Raw genomic sequence first — 20,374 nt, 5'->3', positions numbered from 1 at the left:
GCTATGAAGCTCCAAAAATTTGTATTTATGGAGCTTGATGAATTTAGGTGCCCATACCAGTTTATGGAGACAGCGGGTCAGATCGGGACTGATAGGTAAGCAGAAGATATCCATGATGTCTCCTGTATTACCTTTATAAAGAATGGCCCTGATACTTTATTTCTAAAAAAGTAGAAATAAGGACAATGAATAGACCCCTATGTCACCATATGGCAGTCAACCCCTCGTATATAGACAGTTACGACTTCTTCAGAGAAGATCTAGTTAGGATCCCGATGGTCAGGATCCCGGTAGCTGAAATACTAAAGTCAGAATCCTGACACTACTCGGAATGCTGGCGCTCCGATTGGATCACAATCCCAGTGCCAGAATCACGACCTCCGGAATCCCGAGTGACTGTCGCTGAGCTGCTGGAGAGGTAAGCCGTAGGGGTGGGGGGTTGAAGATTAGGCTGCAGTGGGAGCATTAGGGTTAGGCTGCGGGGGGGGATAACTTTAGGCTGCGGCGAGAGGAGGTTAGGTTTAGGCACACACCGAGAGGGTTAGGGGTCGGCTGTTGGGGGGTGTTAGGTTTAGGTTGTAGGAAGGGGGGGTTAGGGGGGAGGGTTAATATACTTACCCGACCCCTGTCAAGATTCTAACCATCGGGATGCCACAGTCGATATTCTGACCACTGGCATCCCGAACGCTGCCATATCAGCCCCAACCCCTTCAGAGCAGTATGGAGAGGCAGGCATGTGAGAAAATTGCAGCAAGCATGTACTGTAGTGCATGAGAACTAAAGGTGATAAGTAACATTCCCAGTTATCTCCTATCAGGTAATCAGAGTAAAAAATATTATCATCCTTTTAGCAATAAATTACAAATATACATGAATGTTTTTAGTCATTGGACCAATTGCTGGTAAAGGCATAATTGTTTCTTTGATCACTGCACAGATAAGATCAATAGAAAATTAGTCAGTGTTACACAATGTTCCTGTAGTAATAAGTTTCCAGTGATAAACATTGTGCAATAAGTATATATGGTGTGACAAGTGTGGTGTGGGAGTTAATGAGTAGGTGTTATAACATTTTCATATCTTATCACAGGAATGTAAACAAATGTGTTACTTCGACAAACTTACTTTCAAAACAAAATTTTTCTCTGCAAATGGCTGTCAGTTTGATGTCAACATACTGTAGAAAAGATTTTTATAATTGTGTTTTACATGTATTAAATGGCATGCTGAGTACTTTAGCATGACTCCTCACATGTTCATGTTCTCACGCCATGGTGCACTAAAGTGACACTCGGCCTGAAGGTCACTACTTCTAGTGACCGTGTTTGTCCAAGTTTAAGCAAAGTTGTGAAGGATGTCCCTGTCTCTGGTGTGAATTGCAATTCAAGTGAGTTTTGGTGATGGAATTTGGGTTGGGGATGACCTTTAGAAGCATGTACATGCCCCTTGTAGGATTGTGCTCATGGTGATTTGCCCATGTCCATAACATGATTCAATTGTAAGGAACCCACATATGAAATCTTAAATGTTGGGAGATATGATACATTTATTGTGGCATGCACTATATGGTTTGATAAATTGCTAACAAAGCTTCAAAAAAATAAATAAAAGCAAAACTGGAGGAACTAGATTATATTGTGGAGATATAGGTCCATATGTAATGAAGTCAGAGATGGCCTGAGGTGCGGGTTCCCAGCCAAACCCGGACGTCTTTTAAAGCGGCAATCATTTACAAGGCATGGTTTTGCCTTGTAATTGATCATCCAAGTTTGGCCGAGAACCGCAGCGCCAGCCAACTCGGACTTCATTACATCAGGCCCTTGTGCTGCTGCAGTGCAAGGAGCAACTATGTTTATTTTACTCTATAATAAAAACACTTCAACATGCCTGGACAGTATTCCATATTATCTGTTGCTAGCAGGTTGAAAGTCAGAAACAAAATAGCTGTTAATAGTATAGTAAATCAATGACGTTAATAGAGGGCAATCTGAGAAGCCAGACCTATGTTATGTAAAGTGTATAGGCTCAACTCTGAATAGCCCATATTTCTGTTGACACACCCACAACATGCCCACAGCAAGCTTATGCTAATTGTGAATGTCCTGTTGTGGCTCGGTTACACTTATTCACCCACAAATGGAGCTCCAGCCAATTCCAGCAGGACTCTGAATAGCCCCAAAGATCCACAAAGATGAGAATGTTCACCTCAACAGCCTCGGACCTACACTCTGCATGCAGCTATGAATCAGGACTAGAAAGTGGCAGTAACAATAATGTGCAAAGAAAAGAGTCAGCATAAAAACCACAAATTTCCAGTTAAATCTACAGACACCAACAGAATCCTATGGATATTCTGTCATACAAGAAACTTATCACCTGAAGGCCAGCTGTTGAATTTGAGACTGCTTTGTACACAAGTAGGTATAAGTCATCTAAGATGGAAAGAATTACTATAGATAATACATGGCATACTGTACACATCACCTCAAAGGATAGTGTTATTTTATCTCAACTGTGCAGTTTGCCGTACACTCACCAGAATGATACAAGCAAATAATCAAACTAGACAGCAAGGCTGCACTGATGTTTTTATCATGGAACATAAAAGGAATACAGGGACTATTTATAATAGCATAGAGAAATTGGTACAGACAAACCATTGCTGTTTGCTTTGCAGTTATCTCCATATTTAGATTTTTTTAAGTGCCAGGACAGCGCATGCTGTAAAGAGCTGTGCCATCAGGGAGATTTAGAATATTGAAGCAGGGTCATATCTGGGGTGGTGCGGACAGTGCTTAGCACACAGCGCATTTGCCCTGTGGGTTCATTATCCACATCTAACCCGATTGGTCACCTATGTATATGCCATCGCCAGCTGCATAGCCACCCACTATAATGTATAATAGCAGTGCTGCTAATATACATTACAGCGGGCAGCACTAGGCAGCCTGAGCCTCTATCCCATGTGCTCTGCGCCCCTCCTCATCACCTGCAGTGTCTGAGGTGGAGGAACTTTCCCCGTGTACTGGAGCACAGTAGGCGTTCCATGAGCAGCAGCAAAAAGTGTAAGCAGCAACATAGCTACTTCAGGGCAGACACCAAAATGTATAATTACAGCTCTGCCTTTAAGCAAAGCTTCTCTCACCTATATGAAAACCATTCCTGCATTAATTCCAATGGAGCTGCAGGAACGAGACAAGAAAAATGAAAAACTGGAGATATCAATGCATAGAGAGATACTGTAACAAAACTATGGCTTTCTTTAGCTAAAATGCTGGAGAGAAATAATTTTTTTGTTTATAAAATAGACCCCTAAGAATGTTAGCTAAGGACAGCTCACCAATAGTATAGTATGATTGGTGAATGAAGCTAGATGGAGCAATGCAGTATCTACCTGACGAGGAAAATTACAAGGACATCTTTTCCAAAAGCCAGCAGTAGCAAAATTAGAAATACAGTCCGAATGGCATCCTTCAAAATGTCAACAGCATAATGTTAACAGATTGCTTACATGTTTAGAATGTCAGCATTTATTATGTTGACATTCATAATTTCGACACTTACTTACAGGGGTATGCAATTAGAAGCGATCTGTTTTCGGGTGATATCACGATTTTTGACTGATGGTCATTATCGCGGTATCCTATTAGAGTCCATTCTTATTGTCTGAAAATAGCCATGCGATAATACATGGGTTCCGGCAGAGTAGGATTTACCACAAGGCAACCAAAGCAGCTGCTTAGGGCCGTGTTGGTCTCGGGGAGCCCTGCTGGTCCCAGGTGGCCCGCCGACAAGACTGTACAAAGGGCTTTTCTGGCAGACCACGAGCTTCACCAAAATTGTCCAAGAAGTGGGCTGGCTGAATACTCCCAGCAGGCCGTCAGTTATTAGACAGATATTGGGTGCCACTCCGGCGCATGCCTGTGTCTCCAGTCCTGCAGTACTGTGCGTGTGACCAGTCACGACACAGGTGTGTATGACGTCAGATGTTTAGAGAGAAGACTCGGGATGTGTACAGAAAAAAACATGAGTTCTTCCAGTGTACTTTGTTACAGTAAGGGGCGGGGGGTAGACAGTGAGGATCGTTTGATGAAGGGGGGCCCCAAATTGGTGTCTTGCTTAGGGCCCCATGAGGTCTGAATCTGCCTCTGGGTTCTGGGATAATTTCCTGATCCCATGTGTTATGGGAGGCAGCCAAAGCATAATCCCCGATAAATGTCAGCATCATGGGGAGTAGCGCCACATCGGGGCTAATTGCATAGCCCCCAGAGAACCTATTAGCAGTGGTAAATTCCCACTGCTAATAGGATAATCCCTTAGTTCCAATAATGTCAAAATGTCAAATAAGATTATTGTTTAGTTAAAGGGGTATTTAAAGAGATTGGGATGTAAGTGAATGGAAACATACTGTGAATAAAAAAAAAGAAAAATAACAAATATATGCCATCTAAAGTGAAAATACGAAATACTTAACCAATTAATTTTAGACACACAGAAAATGTGCCACATTTGTGGAATAGACCATGCAGAAAAACAAGCCATACTTAGCGCATGATTATAATTTTTTTATTTTTAATAATACTTTATTTGACAGGTACATAGAAAAAGAAACAATATACTCCGCTGGATGCAATCAGTGCAAAACAAAAAAACATATGAGACAAATCAACATGACAGATATTAGTTAAGGCACAAACAGTCACAGCGAAGCATTTCATCATACCCTATATCATGACAGAAACATACAAAGGATTATGAATGGCTCATCAGAAGGGAATACCATTACTCAACATTTCAACCTGATATCTCTATCACTGTAGAAAACTCGACTATCTACCCTACTCCACAAGCTCGCTGCCTAGGTGTCATCCTTGACTCTGATCTGTCCTTTGTTCCCCACATTCAATCTGTCTCAAGATCATGTTACATGCATCTAAAAAACATATCCAAAATACGACCATACCTTACACAAGACACTGCTAAAACTCTGATCCACGCTCTCATTATCTCCCGCATTGATTATTGCAATAGTCTCCTAACTGGTCTTCCCAAAACGAGACTCTCACCACTACAATCCATTCTGAATGCAGCGGCGAGGCTTATCTTCCTTGCTAGACGTTCATCGTCTGCAGATCCACTCTGTCAGTCCCTCCATTGGTTATCTGTACTCTACCGCATTCAATATAAAATACTTTTACTCACACACAAGGCCATTAACCAAACTACACCAACGTACATCACTTCGTTTATCTCAAAATATCTCCCAAACCAACCTCTTCGCTCTTCACAAGACCTGTGTCTCTCATCCACACTCATTACTCGCTCCCACTTACGATTGCAGGACTTTCATTGGGCTGCACCCACTCTGTGGAATGCCCTACCATGCACAATAAGACTCTCCTCTAGTCTCCAAACCTTCAAGCGTTCCCTGAAAACTCACCTCTTCAGGCAAGCATACCAAATTCCAGAACCGCCCACATAACTTTCATAAACCTTCCTATCAAATTGCATCCACTCTGTACAGTCCACACATATCCTCACATGTCTTCTCATTCTATGCAATAGATAGCACCTTTCCTTATGTACACATGCCTATTTCCCTATAGATTGTAAGCTTGCGAGCAGGGCCTTCCTACCACTATGACTGTTTGTTATCACCCATTTTGTTATTGTTATTTCAAATTGTAAAGCGCAACGGAATTTGCTGCGCTATATAAGAAACTGTTAACAAATAATAATAAATAAATAATTTCAAGATTATACCAGGAAGTAAGTCAAAAACCTTTTCTCAGGGCTTCTTTAAGCACCAGGGTCAATAATCTAACATATGGTAGCCAGACTTCAAAAAAGTTTGCAGTCGCTTTTTCCTTTTGGTTGGAAGTCTCCGTCCAGTCCATAAGGAAAAGAAAGGAGAATCTGGGGTGTAGCAAAGTTATATACAAAGGATCTGAAGTGATCCACTGTGAGACAATAGTCTTTTTAGTGCTGCAGCCAATTTTATTAGCAGTCTGCGGTTACCTTTGGTTAGCATACTGATAGTTTCCTGCCAGTATATTGCCTAGAATGCCCAAGATTTAGAAATCTGAAACCTAATACAAGTTTGATTAATATAGTCTTCCAAGGACAGCCATAGGTCATGTACTAGGGGCATTCCCATAGACAATGTATAATGTCGGTGTACAGGGAGCCACATTTGTAACAATTAGCTGTAGGGACATCTCCTATAAGAAATTTAAGTTTAGGGGTAAGATAAGACCTATGCAAAATCTTTTGGTGCATTTCTATGTATGATGCTGAAACAAGGCATTGGTTTGAGTGAAAGTAGGTTTATACTAGTATTCTTCCCATAGTGAGGTCAGGAAAATCACGTTGCCATTTCAATAAACCCACAGCACCCGAGTAAATGCGAAGCTGTGAACGACAATGAGCATAAATGTCAGAAGTGGTGAAAGGATTCCCCAGCCTAATACGCAGCAATTTTTCTAAAATACATCCTTTATCATTGTTACTAAGGCCATGTACCACCTCTCGCACATAAATGATGGCCTGTAGGTAAGCAAACAGTGGTATTTGAAGACAGGGAATTTCCTTTGCAAATTAAAAAATGTCTTGAAGGAATCTGGGGGAAGAAGAGAGTTAGATTTGGGTGGGGTGTGTTAAAACTGAAATCTAAATTGCAGTGTAAAAATAAAGCTGCCAGTATTTATCCTGCACAGAAACAAAATAACCCACCCAAATCTAACTCTCTCTCTCTGCACATGTTATATCAGCTCCCCCTGCAGTGCACATGGTTTTGCCCAACTGCTAACAAATTTGCTGCTACGATCAGGTCTGAATTAGGGTCCTAATTTAGACCTGATCGGTGCTGTGTGTTTTCGCTCAGCAGCCGATCAGGTCTGAACTGTGCATGCGCCGGTGCTGCAGTGCGCCGGCGCATGTCAGACAGCCGTCGGCTGTCTCAGCCCTACGATCACCTCTGCCTGATTGACAGACAGAGGCGGTCGCTGGGTGGGAGGGGGCGGGATCGAAGGCACCTGTTCGCCATTTAGGGGGCGCGGTCCAGGTAACACAGGCGTGCCCGGACCATTGGGGGGGGCATGCCACGGCAGCTACATGACATCATATGCAGCCACTGCAACCCTCACAGCGATGAGTAGCCCCTGCCAGTGCAAATGAGCTGTGCTGGCAGGGAGCTACTCCTAAAGTACAAAAGCATAGCTGCTGTGCAATGCTTTTGTACTTGTGCGGGGGGGGGCAGCATGACATGCGGGGTGGACTAGCCCTGTGCTGGGCGTCCCCCTGCATGTCTGTGTGACTGATCGTAGATGTACTAAATTTAGCACATCTACAATCAAGTCTGAATTAGGCCCTAGGCCCATTGTGCACTGCATTCCTATTTTTAAGGAAGCCAGTTTGTGCTGGGTGTAAAAGGGTTGGTAAAACTGTTTGAAGTCTGGCCACTAATAGTTTGGTAAAAAAATGTAAATTCTGGTTAAGGAGGGAGATAGGCCTGTATGATGAGAATAATGTCAGATCTTTATTAGGTTTTGGTAACACTATTATTTTCGCTTTTGTAAAATTGGACGGGGCAGCATGGCCTGAAAGAATAGAATTATATAACTGTAAAAGATGTGGGGTTAACTGTGGCAACAATAATTTATAGTAAGAGGCAGAGAACCCATCGGGACCTGGGAGTTTGCCCAAAGACAGTGATTTAATAACCTGATTTAGTTCTAATTCAGTGATGGGGGAGGTAAGGGAATCCTGTCCATTGATGACATTGTTGGCAACCCTGCCTGTCTCAGAAAGTCAATGCTGTCAGAAGGAAAATCCTGGGGAACTTGATATAGAGACTCAAAATAAGCTAAAAGTGCATCCGCAATGGCAGTAGGGTCAGTAACAGCCACATTATTACCAGTATTAATGAAAGGAATAAATCCCAAAGATGATTTGACTAAGTTGGCCAACAGCTTACCATCTGAAAAATGTGTTCTTTTGAAATTGAAGAGACAGCTGTGCTCACTCAGAATCAGTGGAGTCATATGCTGTTTTGGCATCTTTATACAGTGATCTATTAACCTCCGTGGGATCTGCCAATAATGAGGAATATGCCACAGATACTGCCTGAGCCGCATGAAGTAATCTCTGATGCAAAGCTAAGTAGCGCCAATTGAAGGAAGTGAGCCTAGGGTCATTCAATTTCAGCTGTAACTTTATAGGGGCATGATCAGAGACCAAAATGTCAGCAATATTAGCGCATACTATTCTGTGAAGCAGAGAAACTGAGGCCATCCAATAGTCTAATATTGAAAAAGAATTATGAGGGTGGGAAAAGAATTAATATTCCCTGGCCACTGGGTGCAGATGTCTCCAGGGATCTATTAATTGGAGAAAATCAATAAGCAGGGGAAGTGTAGGTGGCATACCTCGGGCATACCCTGTTGTCTAGGAGCCCCAGACACATCTAAGGAAGCATCTAACACAACATTCAAGTCACCACCCAAAAGCAATGAACCTTCAGCCCAGTGGTGCAGCTTATCAAAAATTTCAGTGAAAAACACAGAATTAGGGCCAGTAGGAGCAAATAAACAGGCTATCATGAAAGGTTCATTTTCAATTAACACCTCCAAAAAAGAAATCTTCCGTCGGGGTCAGCCCATTCAGCAGTTATCATATAATTCAATGATTTACTAAAGAGTATTAAAACCCCCATGTTTTTGTGGAGTAGGAAGCACTACGATATGCCTGTATCCCCACATCCCTCAGCGTATTAGGATCAGACTGGCACCAAATGCGTTTCTTGTAAGAGGACTATGTCTGTCTTAAATTTATTTAGGTGACTTAAAAACTTCTTTGGTTTAATAGGGGTATTCAACCCCTCCACGTTCCATGATATTAGGGTAAGAATGGATTCCTGGAAGTGGACTGCTGTAAACCTGGATAAGTGTCCATAGGACAGTCAAATCTAGGAGTCCCCAACCCGTCCCAGAGAGCCGGTGAGAAATAAAGAAGCGTACCACACAAAATAAACAAGTCTGTCCCAGTAAACTCTTGCATCCCAATGAGAGCATATAAATTAACAAATAGCAAATATAAAAACTTGTCAGAATTTGAACATTTTAACTAAACCCAATAAGTTGACCCAACAGGTCAGTCAAATATGACTACATCAAAGATTAGAGAGAATAGCATAAGAAAGAAAACAAAAAAGTAACAATCAGTCTTGGCAACACCCTTTACGTGTGACCAAATATTTAAAATTAACACAACAATAAAGCATAACCACCCCCAGAGTGGTAAGTAAACATTATGAGACTTGAATGTAGATGGTCAAAGTGACATTATAACAGAACACAATGCTTTATACTTATCAGCCATCAAAAGTCAATCTGCGCTGTCCATTGGAGGTCTCGTTGAGGTTGAGGCCAAGGAACAAAGAAAGTTCTGTACCGCCTTGGGTGATTCAAAGTAGAAAGGTGTCCCATCATGGATTACTCTTAACTTGGTGGGGTAGAGAAGATCAAAGCAAACATTCTTGTTGAAGAGTTCCTTGCAGATCGGCGAGAATTCCCGCTGTTTTGTGGAAACTTCAAAAGAAAAATCTTGTAAGAGCAGAAGACGGGAGCCTCATAGCAGAGGGAAGTAGATTTTCTGTAGGCCTCCAACAATTTCCCTTTGTCCAAGTAATTAAGCAACCTGAAAACTATCAGTCTCGAGTGTTGATGAGTGTTTTGATGGTCGGGCCAATTCGGTGTGCTCGTTCAACTAAGATGGGGGCTTCATAGGAAAACCCCAATGAATCTGGTAGCCATGAGGTGACCAGCGATAAAAGCTCCTTAGGCCATACACTCTTTCCGGTAATCCAATAAACCTCAAATTATTTCTTCTATTCCGATTTTCAAGGTCCTCTACATTGTCGTGGAGTGATGTAATCACGGTCTCGCAGGAGTGCAATAACGATTTAGCTTCATGGAGATCATCCTCTAGAGTGAAAATTCTATCTTCAGCTTCATCCAATCTCTTAGAATTCTGGGACAGTTGAGAGGTTGCGTTGTTAATGGCCTCCAGCAGCGGGACCAGTTTAGCGTCCAGTAGTGGAGACAGTATGTCAGAGATCTCTTTGGCTCTCTGAGCAGAGGAAGATTGGCATGTACCGGAGTTTAGTGAGGCATCTTGTGATTCACAAAATCCCGGGGAGGCAGGAGAGGACGGCATCTCAGACATAGAGGATTTTTCTTTAGATTTACTATTTTGTGTGTTTCTGAGAGGCCTAGGGGCCTTAGCCACATATTTCCTTATCTCAAAATTAGGGTATGAGGCAAAAAAATGGAAAGTAGTAGGAATAACAGAGCAGGAAAATCAGAGAGTAATCCAAATGGCTCAAATAACAACAAATCCAGGTCACGATGAACAATGCAGGAGGCTGGGAGAACGAGACAGTGGAACAGCCTTATACACTGATAACAATGTTGGCACTGTGCGACTGCACCAAAGTCCAAAGAAAAAAATCAGTACAAAACGGTAGAGAGCGGTGTGGGTTCAAGGCATGGGCAGGAAAAAACACAGATTGTGGCCCAAAGGCACAGGTGTAGAAGGGAAAACATGGGTGTAAGGAAAGAGAAGTGGGGTGTCCCGCAGTTTAGGGCATGTGTACCTCCACAGGGATGCCTATTTCCACCTACTTTGTAATGCAGTTACGTGATCCACGTTGCATCTGCAAGCAGAACAGGCTCACACAGTGTTGCTGCTAGGAAAGGTTGTCCAGCTCATGCAGCCATTTCCAGAGATCAGCAGGTCAGCGGCTGTGCACTGAGGCCACTTCGGAGGCATCCCCCAGCAGGAGACAGAGGAAGAGGTAGCGTGGAGCCAGCCACTGAAGGCAAGATGGCAGCCACGAGGTGAGCTCCATCAGTGTGGAGCTGAATTCCGGTGAAGGGAGCGGGTCCGTGTGTTGGTCTGGGCGACGGTCCTTTTGTAGGACACTTGCCGGCGCCTATCTCAGCCACAGCAGTGTGACTGGTGGGTCGCGGGGGCAATAACAAGGCCCAAACTACTTATTATAAGGAGCGCACCCCGGGAGCACAATAAAATGCATCCTCAAATCGAGGCAGTCCCACCGGAATTCATAACACTTTTTAGTTATTATCCATTGCTACTGGAATAGACCATGCAGTAGGAAATCAATAATATATATATGAAGTTAAAATAAACTACCATTTAAATTCAGCAATACAATCAAATATATAAATAGATCACTAAATAAAATGGCTGTGTATTACTATGGATGTAACAGACACTCTTTAAAAAAAAATGTAAACTACATGGTTGAGTCATGTTATTATGAACACCTCCTACATTTGACATTGGCAGCGGGTAGGCTATGAAGTATGTCACAAGTCCTGCGCTGGCTTGGTTGGTACATAAAGTGTGCGGTAAGCCATCTGCACACATAGCTCTCATTGTTGTCATGGGTAAAAGGGCACTCCCAGCTAATCTAGCTGCTGCCTGTGCATGTGACAGGTGCATACCTCCCAACGGTCCAGATTTTCATGGACAGTCTTGTTTCTTTGGCATTGTGCCACTGTCCTACCTACGGGCCGCAGTGTCCCGCGGTGGGGGTAGTAGTTGAGAGTCTCCTGTCACTCGCTGCCCTGCTTTGCAGAGCAGTGGTGAATAGATGCAGTACGCATGCACACAGTGTCTATTCACAAGAGACAGAGGGATCAGGATCATGACAGCAGCTTACAGAGCGCTGGGCATGCCCCCTCTGTGATGGATACTGGAGGCGTGGCTTAAGATAGCTGCTTTACCGTGAAACCACACCACCTATTCCCTGAGGTCACACCCCTTTTCTTAAGCACGCTTTGCTGTGCAGGAGTCCTAGTTAAATAAAGATAAAAGTTGAGAGGTATGCAGGGGTACTGACATATTTTAAAAGACCTACAGGTGGAGCTAGTCATTTCATTTGTGATCCTGTAAGCAGACCTGGAAAACATCAACTGCAGTGCCGAAACTAGACATGTTGGTGCGCTGTGCAAGTAAGAGCAACAGTGCCCCCCCCCCCCCCCTTAAAAAAAAAACATAAACATTTCCTATGCCTCTTCCATTTGTAATCTGCCTAGGGGCCTAATTCAGACCCAATTGCTGCAACGGCTGTGATCGCAGTCTGAAGCCCTTTGCCTAGTGTGCACCCGCACCCAGTGAAATGCGAAAGCATCCCACTGGTGCGATCACCACTGCCTATATGACAGGCAGAGGCGGTCGCGGGATGAGAGGGGGCGTGCCAATGGCGTTAGAACGCCGATAGTGGGGATGTACGGACCATTGTGTGGGTGGGCCGCCGCGGCTGCTTGACATCACATGCAGCCACTGCGACCCGGAATGTGGCTGCACAGTAAGGGAGCTACTTGGCGGGTGCGGAAGCATCGCGCCGTGCTATGCTTTCGCACCTGTGCGGGTGGTGGGGGGCAAGGCCTGACATGCGGGGCAGACTAGCGCTGTGCTGGGTGTCCCCCCGCATGTCAGAGAAACTGATCGCTAAATTTAGCACATCTACGATCAGGTCTGAATCACCCCCTAAGAGAGGTGAAAAGAGACATGGTGCCCAGTGAAGGAGTAGGAAGTAAAATGGGGTAAAGAAGGAGGAAAGTGCATCAAAGGTTGTAGTTGGGAGATTAGTGGGAAAGGGAGGGAGTATATTATGTGTTCACATTGCCGCCCGCCACTGCACCCCCATAGATAAATAAACAGGATTAAAACCTATGATCTCTTACACTGAAAGCAGACACCTTACTGATGGAGCTATTTACTCCTGCATAGCAAGCCTGCAGATTCTAATTACAGTGCCTTGCTAAAGTATTCACCCTTCTTGGCTTTCTACCTGTTTTGTTACATTACAACCTGTAATTTATTTATTTTTTTATCTGACTTTTATGTGATGGATATGCACAAAATAGTCTAAGTTGGTGAAATGAAATGAGAAAAATTTACATAAAAAATAATTAGAAAATTGCCATGTGCATATGTATTCAACCCCTTTGCTATGAAGCCCCTCAAAAGTTCTGGTGCAACCAATTACCTTCAGAAGTCACATAATTAGTGAAATGAAGTCCACCTGTGTGCAATCTAAGTGTCACATGATCTGTCAGTATAAACAGACCTTTTCTAAAAGGCCACAGAGGCTGCAACACCACTAAGCAAGAGTTGTCACTCCATGAAGACCAAGGAGCTCTCCAAACTAGTCAGGGACAAAGTTGTTGAGAAGTACAAGTCAGGGTTGGGTTATAAAAAAAAATATCTACATTTTTGATGAACCCCCGGAGCACCATCAAATCCATCATCTTCAAATAGAAAGAACATGGTACCACAACAAACCTGCCAAGAGAGGGCCGGCCACCAAAACTCACAAACCAGGCAAGATGGGCATTAATTAGAGAGGCAGCAGAGAGACCGAAGGTAACACTAAAGGAGCTGCAGAGTTCCACAGCAGAGACCGGTGTATGGAAGAGTGGTCAGAAAAAAGTAATTACTTAGTGTTAAAAATAAGGCACGTTTTGAGTTTGCCAAAAGGCATGTGGGCGACTCCCCGAATGTATGGAGGAAAGTGCTCTGGTCAGATGAGACTAAAATGTAACTTTTCAGCCACCAAGGAAAACGCTATGTCTGGCACAAACCCAACACACCTCATCACTCCAAGAACACCATCCCCACAGTGAAACATGGTGGTGGCAGCATAATGCTGTAGGGATATTTTTCAGTAGCAGGGACTGGAAACTGTTTTGAGTTGAGGGAAAGAAGGATGGTGCTAAATACAGGGATTTTCCTGAGCAAAACTGTGTCAGTCTGCCTGTGATATAAGACTGGACGGAGGTTCACCTTCCAGCAGGACAATGACCCGAAGCATACTGCTAAAGCAACACTCGAGTGGTTTAAGGGGAAACATTTAAATGTGTTGGAATGACCTAGTCAAAGCCCAGATCTCAATCCAATTGAGAATCTGTGGTCAGACTTGAAGATTGCTGTTCACACGCAGAAACCATCCAACATGAAGGAGCTGGAGCAGTTTTGCCTTGAGGAATGGGCAAAAATCCCAGTGGCAAGATGTGGCAAGCTCATAAAGACTTATCCAAAGTGATTTGCAGCTGTAATTTCCGCAAAAGGTGGCTCTACAAAGTACTTTTTTTAGGGGGGTGAACAGTTATGCACGCTGAAGTTTTTTGTTATTTTGTCCTATTTGTTGTTTGCTTCACAATAAAAAAAAATCTTCAAAGTTGTAGGCATGTTCTGTGAATAAAATGATGCAAACCTTTAAACAATCCATTTTAATTCCAGGTTCTGAGGCAACAAAACATGAAAAATGCAAAGGGGGTGAATACTTTAGCAAGGCACTGTATATAAAGCTGCTCAGAATGGTCAGTTCAAAACCATTGAAACTGAACTGAACCATTGAAACTGCAGGCACATATTACATAGATCTGCTCAGTCACTCACAATGCTGATTATTTTCTCTGACAATTATTTTACAAGTGTCATACCCAGGATTAGAACCTATAATTGATTACACTGGAAGCACCTTACTGATGGAGCTATTTGCTCCTGTATATGAAGCATGAGAATTCTAACTATATGATGTGTCAAAGTCGAAAAATATTGTAATGCATACATCATGTACTAACCACACACATGCCCACTGCGCGTGCACTTGTTCCGCCGTGCGTGCACATATCCGCAATTTGCGTATGATCGCTCCCGCGTTCCTGCGCGTGGTGTGGGTATTTACGGCGGAGTTTGTGAGCGCATAGAGGGTTATCAGAACATTACATATTTAACCCAAATAGTGCACATTGTACACATAGCCACCCCGCACCACATCAGCAAGTATCAACAGTTTAAATGATTCCAGGGTTAAGGGATTCACCTTTGCATGATAGGCAGGGACAGACAAAGGTTATAAGGTGATGTCTAGTATCCAGCTGTAGGGTATTTTAAGGGTAACATTCCGGTGTTGGTTAGAAAAAGATTGCATGTTCCTGCGTATAGTTATGTGCAGAAGTAGAATATAGATATAAACTGTATTTACTGTATATTATGTATGCGGTGGGAATCCAGAGGAGACCACCCACAGTTGGGAAAGACATCGCCCACCTTTTCAAATCAACCTATGACCTCTCCTGTAATGTAGAGATGCATCTCTGTGTCCAATGAACAAAGGGATTACTGTAACCATTGTATTGTTTATGGAAGTTGTGTATAAAAAGCCTGTTGCTTCCTGGCCGGTCAGAAGACTCTGAACGCTATCTACCTGATGAGCGGAGTACTGGTCCAGGTTGCGCAAGCGAACATTCTCACGTATGTACATTGACTGTAGCCATTATTCTGTTATAGATTTATCTTGTTAGCCTTGTAGTGTATAATTTGTACTGTTATCCCCTTTCAAATAATCCACTGTGGCGTTAGAACCCAGCGGTTAACTACATATCAGTGTTGTGTCCTCATTTCCCTGCTAAGGTTTAAAGTGTATTTAACTGTATAAGGTTTAAGAGTGTATTGATAAGGTGTGTACGCACTGCGGGTACTTTATACCGTCAGCGCTGCGTAAGGTTTAAGGTATAACATCATTGCATTGCATTACTAATAAGGTTTAAAGTCTATCAAGAGTGTGTACGCGAGCTGTGCGTACTTTGTACCCCAGCGCGGCGTGTGTACGCTAAGTCCGCACAACGTACGGGACTCTGTACGCAAATAGCATACAAAGTACGTAGAGTGTATATTAAGTATAGCGGCCATAGCGGCTCCATGGTAAGAGTGTGTTTAAAGGTATAGCTTTATGGTGTAAGATAATATCGACATTATCAGATGTTACTTTTAATTGTCATGCTTCCTATACAGGAGCAAATAGCTCCATCAGTATGGTGCCTGCTTCCAGTGCAATAGGTTGTGGGTTCTAATACTGGGTATGACACTTGTAAAATGTGCATCTATAATAAAGATGGTGTGACTGGTAAGTTGCAGTGACTAGTAAGGAAGGGGAGTTGGCGGAGGAGTAGAAGTGCCCCCCTACAGAGCAGGAACCTGGCGGCAGCCTACTCCGTTGCCTTTCACAGTAACGCCTCTGAGTGGAACCACTGGGATACAGTCAAGATCCCGCCGGACGGAATCCTGGCGGTCGAAATACCGACACCGGAATCCCGACCGGCACAATCCCGACATATTCTCCCTCCGTGGCTGTCCACGACACCCATAGAGGGAGAATAGAATAGTGTGCCGAGCGTAGCAAGGCACCGTGCCCGCAGCGTGGCGAGCGCAGCGAGCCCGCAAGGGGTTGCGTTCCATTTGCCACCGCTGTCGGGATTGTGCTGGTCGGGATTCCAGTGTCGGTATTTCGACCGTCGGGATCCCGTCCAGCGGGATTTCGTATTGATCCCGAACCACCAGAATCTTAAGAACATAATGGGTTACCATATAAGTGAAAAAAATGGATTTACTTTTACAAACTTGTCATTCTCCTTATTAAAAAAGAAACCAATCAGGAGAAAAAATATTAATATCATACAGTTTAGATTTGCTCAGCTCTTTCAAAACTTGTGTAGTGGTGCTTTTAAAAATAAGCTCCAACACAGAAAAGTAATAAAACGTATTCAGAGACAAGAAACGTGTAAAAGAGAATTAACAGCTGGAAAACAAAATCCATTAAAATGCACGGTCCAGTCATGCATAACTAATGTACTACATAGGCATTACATTTGGAGTCCACACAACTTTTGGTTATTTATTTATTTTATTTTTTTAAACTAAAGCACAATTATAGCTTTACAAAAATATTGCTTTAATACAAGCACCTGTCTTACTATTCTCTAAAAATTCTCATTAACATATAAGTTTATCATTATTGAAATGCTGTGGGGGTTATTTAGCATGCAGCAGTTTTCAAATCAGCCAACTCTTTATCTGTTTTTAGAACAAGATTTAAGGAGCCAAAAATATTAAGTACAAAATTTGGGGGTTTATGTATGTAGCAGTGAAAAGAATGGACATTTGGACCAGTACACCCATGGCAACCATTCAGCTTCAACCAATTTCTGGGTGTTTTATATGTTACCTTAGTGAGTGCTATGGGCAACTTCTCCACTTTTCCACTCTTTTCACTCCTTGATAATATGATTTTATATTTAATATTATTGCCCCTTTAAATCCAGCGTCCAAAACAGATGAATAAGCATATGCTTTGAAAAGGGCCACATACCGTAATTTAATTTATCCCCAGGGGTTATATGAGCGTGAAAATATGGTGGGTCACAAAGAATACGTTTTACATAGTAAATATGGTTACTTCTGTTGGTGAGCCATGCAGACACTTTACACAATCACTTGTAGGGTTGTTTTCCAGTAAAAGGACTGTGCTTGCTGGAAAAAGAAAAAAACACCCTATTTAATAATTACAGCACATATGTGGGAGGAGATAAAAAGAGAGTGATGGATACACCACAAATATACAATCTTCACACTTTGAAACGCGAAAATATATCTCATTATGCAAAACAAATCTTGTGTACATATAGGCACCGTAGGATGTGCATTGTTTTATAACACCAGCATTTAACAGGAAAACCCCTCATCCACACAGTTCCGACCAATCAAAAGTAGAGATGAGCGGATTCGGTTTTACTCGGTTTTACTCGGTTCTCAAAACGGCATCCGATTGGCTATCCAAAACACGTGACATCAGTGAGCCAATAAGATGCCGTTTTGAGAACCGAGTAAATCCGAGTAAAACCGAATCCGCTCATCTCTAATCAAAAGGAGCAGTTTTGCACAGCCACAATTGATACCTTGTTGCTAATTTGATCCATTTACATACCCATATAGGCCCTCATTCCGAGTTGATCGCTCGCTAGCTGCTTTTAGCAGCAATGCAAACGCTAGGCCGCCGCCCTCTGGGAGTGTATTTTAGCTTAGCAGAATAGCGAACGAAAGATTAGCAGAATTGCTACTAAATAATTATTTGCAGTTTCTGAGTAGCTCCAGACCTACTCCTAGACTGCGATCACCTCAGTCCGTTTAGTTCCTGGTTTGACGTCACAAACACGCCCTGCGTTCGGCCATCCACCCCCCCATTTCTCCAGCCACTCCTGCGTTTTCACCTGGCACGCCCGCGTTTTTAGCACACTCCCTGAAAATGGCCAGTTTCCGCCCAGAAACATCCACTTCCTGTCAATCATACTACGATCACTCAAGCGATGAAAAAACGTTGCTCGAGCTTGTGTAAAACTACCAAGTTTTGTGTTAAATTGCTTAGCGCATGCGCACTGCGTACCATGTGCATGCGCATTTTCCAACTAATCGTTGCGTTGCGAAAAACGGCAACGAGCGAACAACTCGGAATGACCACCATAGGCCCTCATTCCGAGTTGATCGCTCGCTAGCTGCTTTTAGAAGCATTGCAAATGGAGTGTATCTTAGCTTAGCAGAATAGCGAACGAAAGATTAGCAGAATTGCTACTAAATAATTCTTTGCAGTTTCTGAATAGCTCCAGACCTACTCCTAGACTGCGATCACCACAGCCCGTTTAGTTCCTGGTTTGACGTCACAAACACGCCCTGCGTTCGGCCAGCCACTCCCCCGTTTCTCCAGCCACTCCTGCGTTTTCACCTGGCACGCCTGCGTTTTTTAGCACACTCCTTGAAAACGTCCAGTTTCCGCCCAGAAACACCCACTTCCTGTCAATCATATTACGATCACTCAAGCGATGAAAAAAACGTCGCTCGAGCTTGTGTAAAACTACCAAGTTTTGTGTTAAATTGCTTAGCGCATGCGCGCTGCGTACCATGCGCATTTTCCAACTAATCGCTGCGTTGCGAAAAACGGCAACGAGCGAACAACTCAGAATGACCACCATAGTCAGGAACATTTGCACAGAAATTTCTGCATAAAGTAACAAAAGATGAACAAATGTGAATCTATTGAGCAACTGGAGAAAAGTTCTAAAATCCATTTTCTTTGGAGTTACTGTAAGGCTGCTCCCTTTTTAAATAGCTTCCACCGGTGAAAGTCTTTGCTGGAATCCTCCTACTGTATATAACATGGGCATCAGCTCTACAAGAATCACCATTGTGGTCCTAGAGCTGCCTATCATAATCTCATGCTGGCAATAGCAGTGGCACTGGATAGGAAAAAATAATGTTTATTATTAATGTAAAGCATACTTTTATAGATAGATAGATAGATAGATAGATAGATAGATAGATAGATAGATAGATAGATAGATACATGTGATCGCACTGTGCAAGTCCGCACACGCGCTGTTCGGCCACAGCGCATGCTCAATAGTCAGAATATCACCCATTTGCGATTTTCGGTCTATTGCAACTGAAACGGAATTAGGCCCCATATCAAGACAGAAATATAGATATTTAAGATTGTATAGATCCCATCCCAGGTAACTTTAAAGTCTATGGGGCATATGTGTTACAAATGTGCAATCTACCCCAAAAAATCAACATCCCTTAATTCGGTATTTAGGCAGCTCTTAGGAAGAATTTTGAGGGAATGTATGATCTTCCAGTCACTGGGAACAGGATTAATGTGGTTTGGGGACAGAATTTAGATAAATAAAATGTCCCTAAGTCAATTTCCTGGTTCAATTCCCGATATTCAGATAGGTACAGCTAAGGAGATCCTTAGTGAGTGCCAGATTGGCACTTGAATGTTCCAGCTGTTTCTGGCTTTTTAATTCTCATAGGAGATGTTTTTGCACTTTCCAATCAAAACTGATACAGGAATGCGCATTTCTAGACATACAGTATTTCCACCAGTGTAAAAAAATGTTGAAACAAAAGTTCTATTCCCCCTTACTCTCACGATTAGTGTAAGACATAATAGAGAAAACCAGGAAACATTAAACTAATGATGCTCCTAAGCAACATTAGACAATGACCCATTCTCTATAAATGTAATATGTATAAATGAAAAATTAGCATGTGTTGGTGATGGTAAAAACTAAGTATGTTTTTTTTATAACATGACAAAAATGTAACTATTAATGTGGACTGTACAGCAAAAGAACATCAGCCTGAATTCACCAGGGCAGGTACTCTATGGTGTTCTTGCCAACGTCGAAGTGCTCCATGATTGTTGAATATCACAGTAGTTGGTGTGGAGCACTATAAGCTGGATAGTATACTTCATCCTCATCATGTGGATGTATAATTGCATTGAGATTTGCTAACTTCAGAAGCTTCATCATTAGGCTTAATTTTAATCATTACAGGGCATTAGCAGCAAAATCCAAAAGGACACCTTAAGTGACTGTATACTATGGGAAAGCATGCCTCAATTTTTACCTTGTGCATAAAGGAACCTATATTTGTCACACCT

General features: G+C 42.8%; 1 protein-coding gene across 1 annotated transcript in view; it reads left to right on the top strand.

The window, feature by feature from the left end:
* The window catches only part of GRM3 (glutamate metabotropic receptor 3), a 522,963-nt gene that overhangs the window by 325,134 nt on the left and 177,455 nt on the right, over nt 1-20,374 (top strand). The gene's annotated exons all lie outside the window — the stretch shown is intronic.

This window comes from Pseudophryne corroboree, chromosome 6, assembly GCF_028390025.1.
Source record: "Pseudophryne corroboree isolate aPseCor3 chromosome 6, aPseCor3.hap2, whole genome shotgun sequence".
In the NCBI taxonomy this organism is placed as follows: Eukaryota; Metazoa; Chordata; class Amphibia; order Anura; family Myobatrachidae; genus Pseudophryne; species Pseudophryne corroboree.
This window is presented reverse-complemented; position numbering and strand designations above follow the sequence as displayed.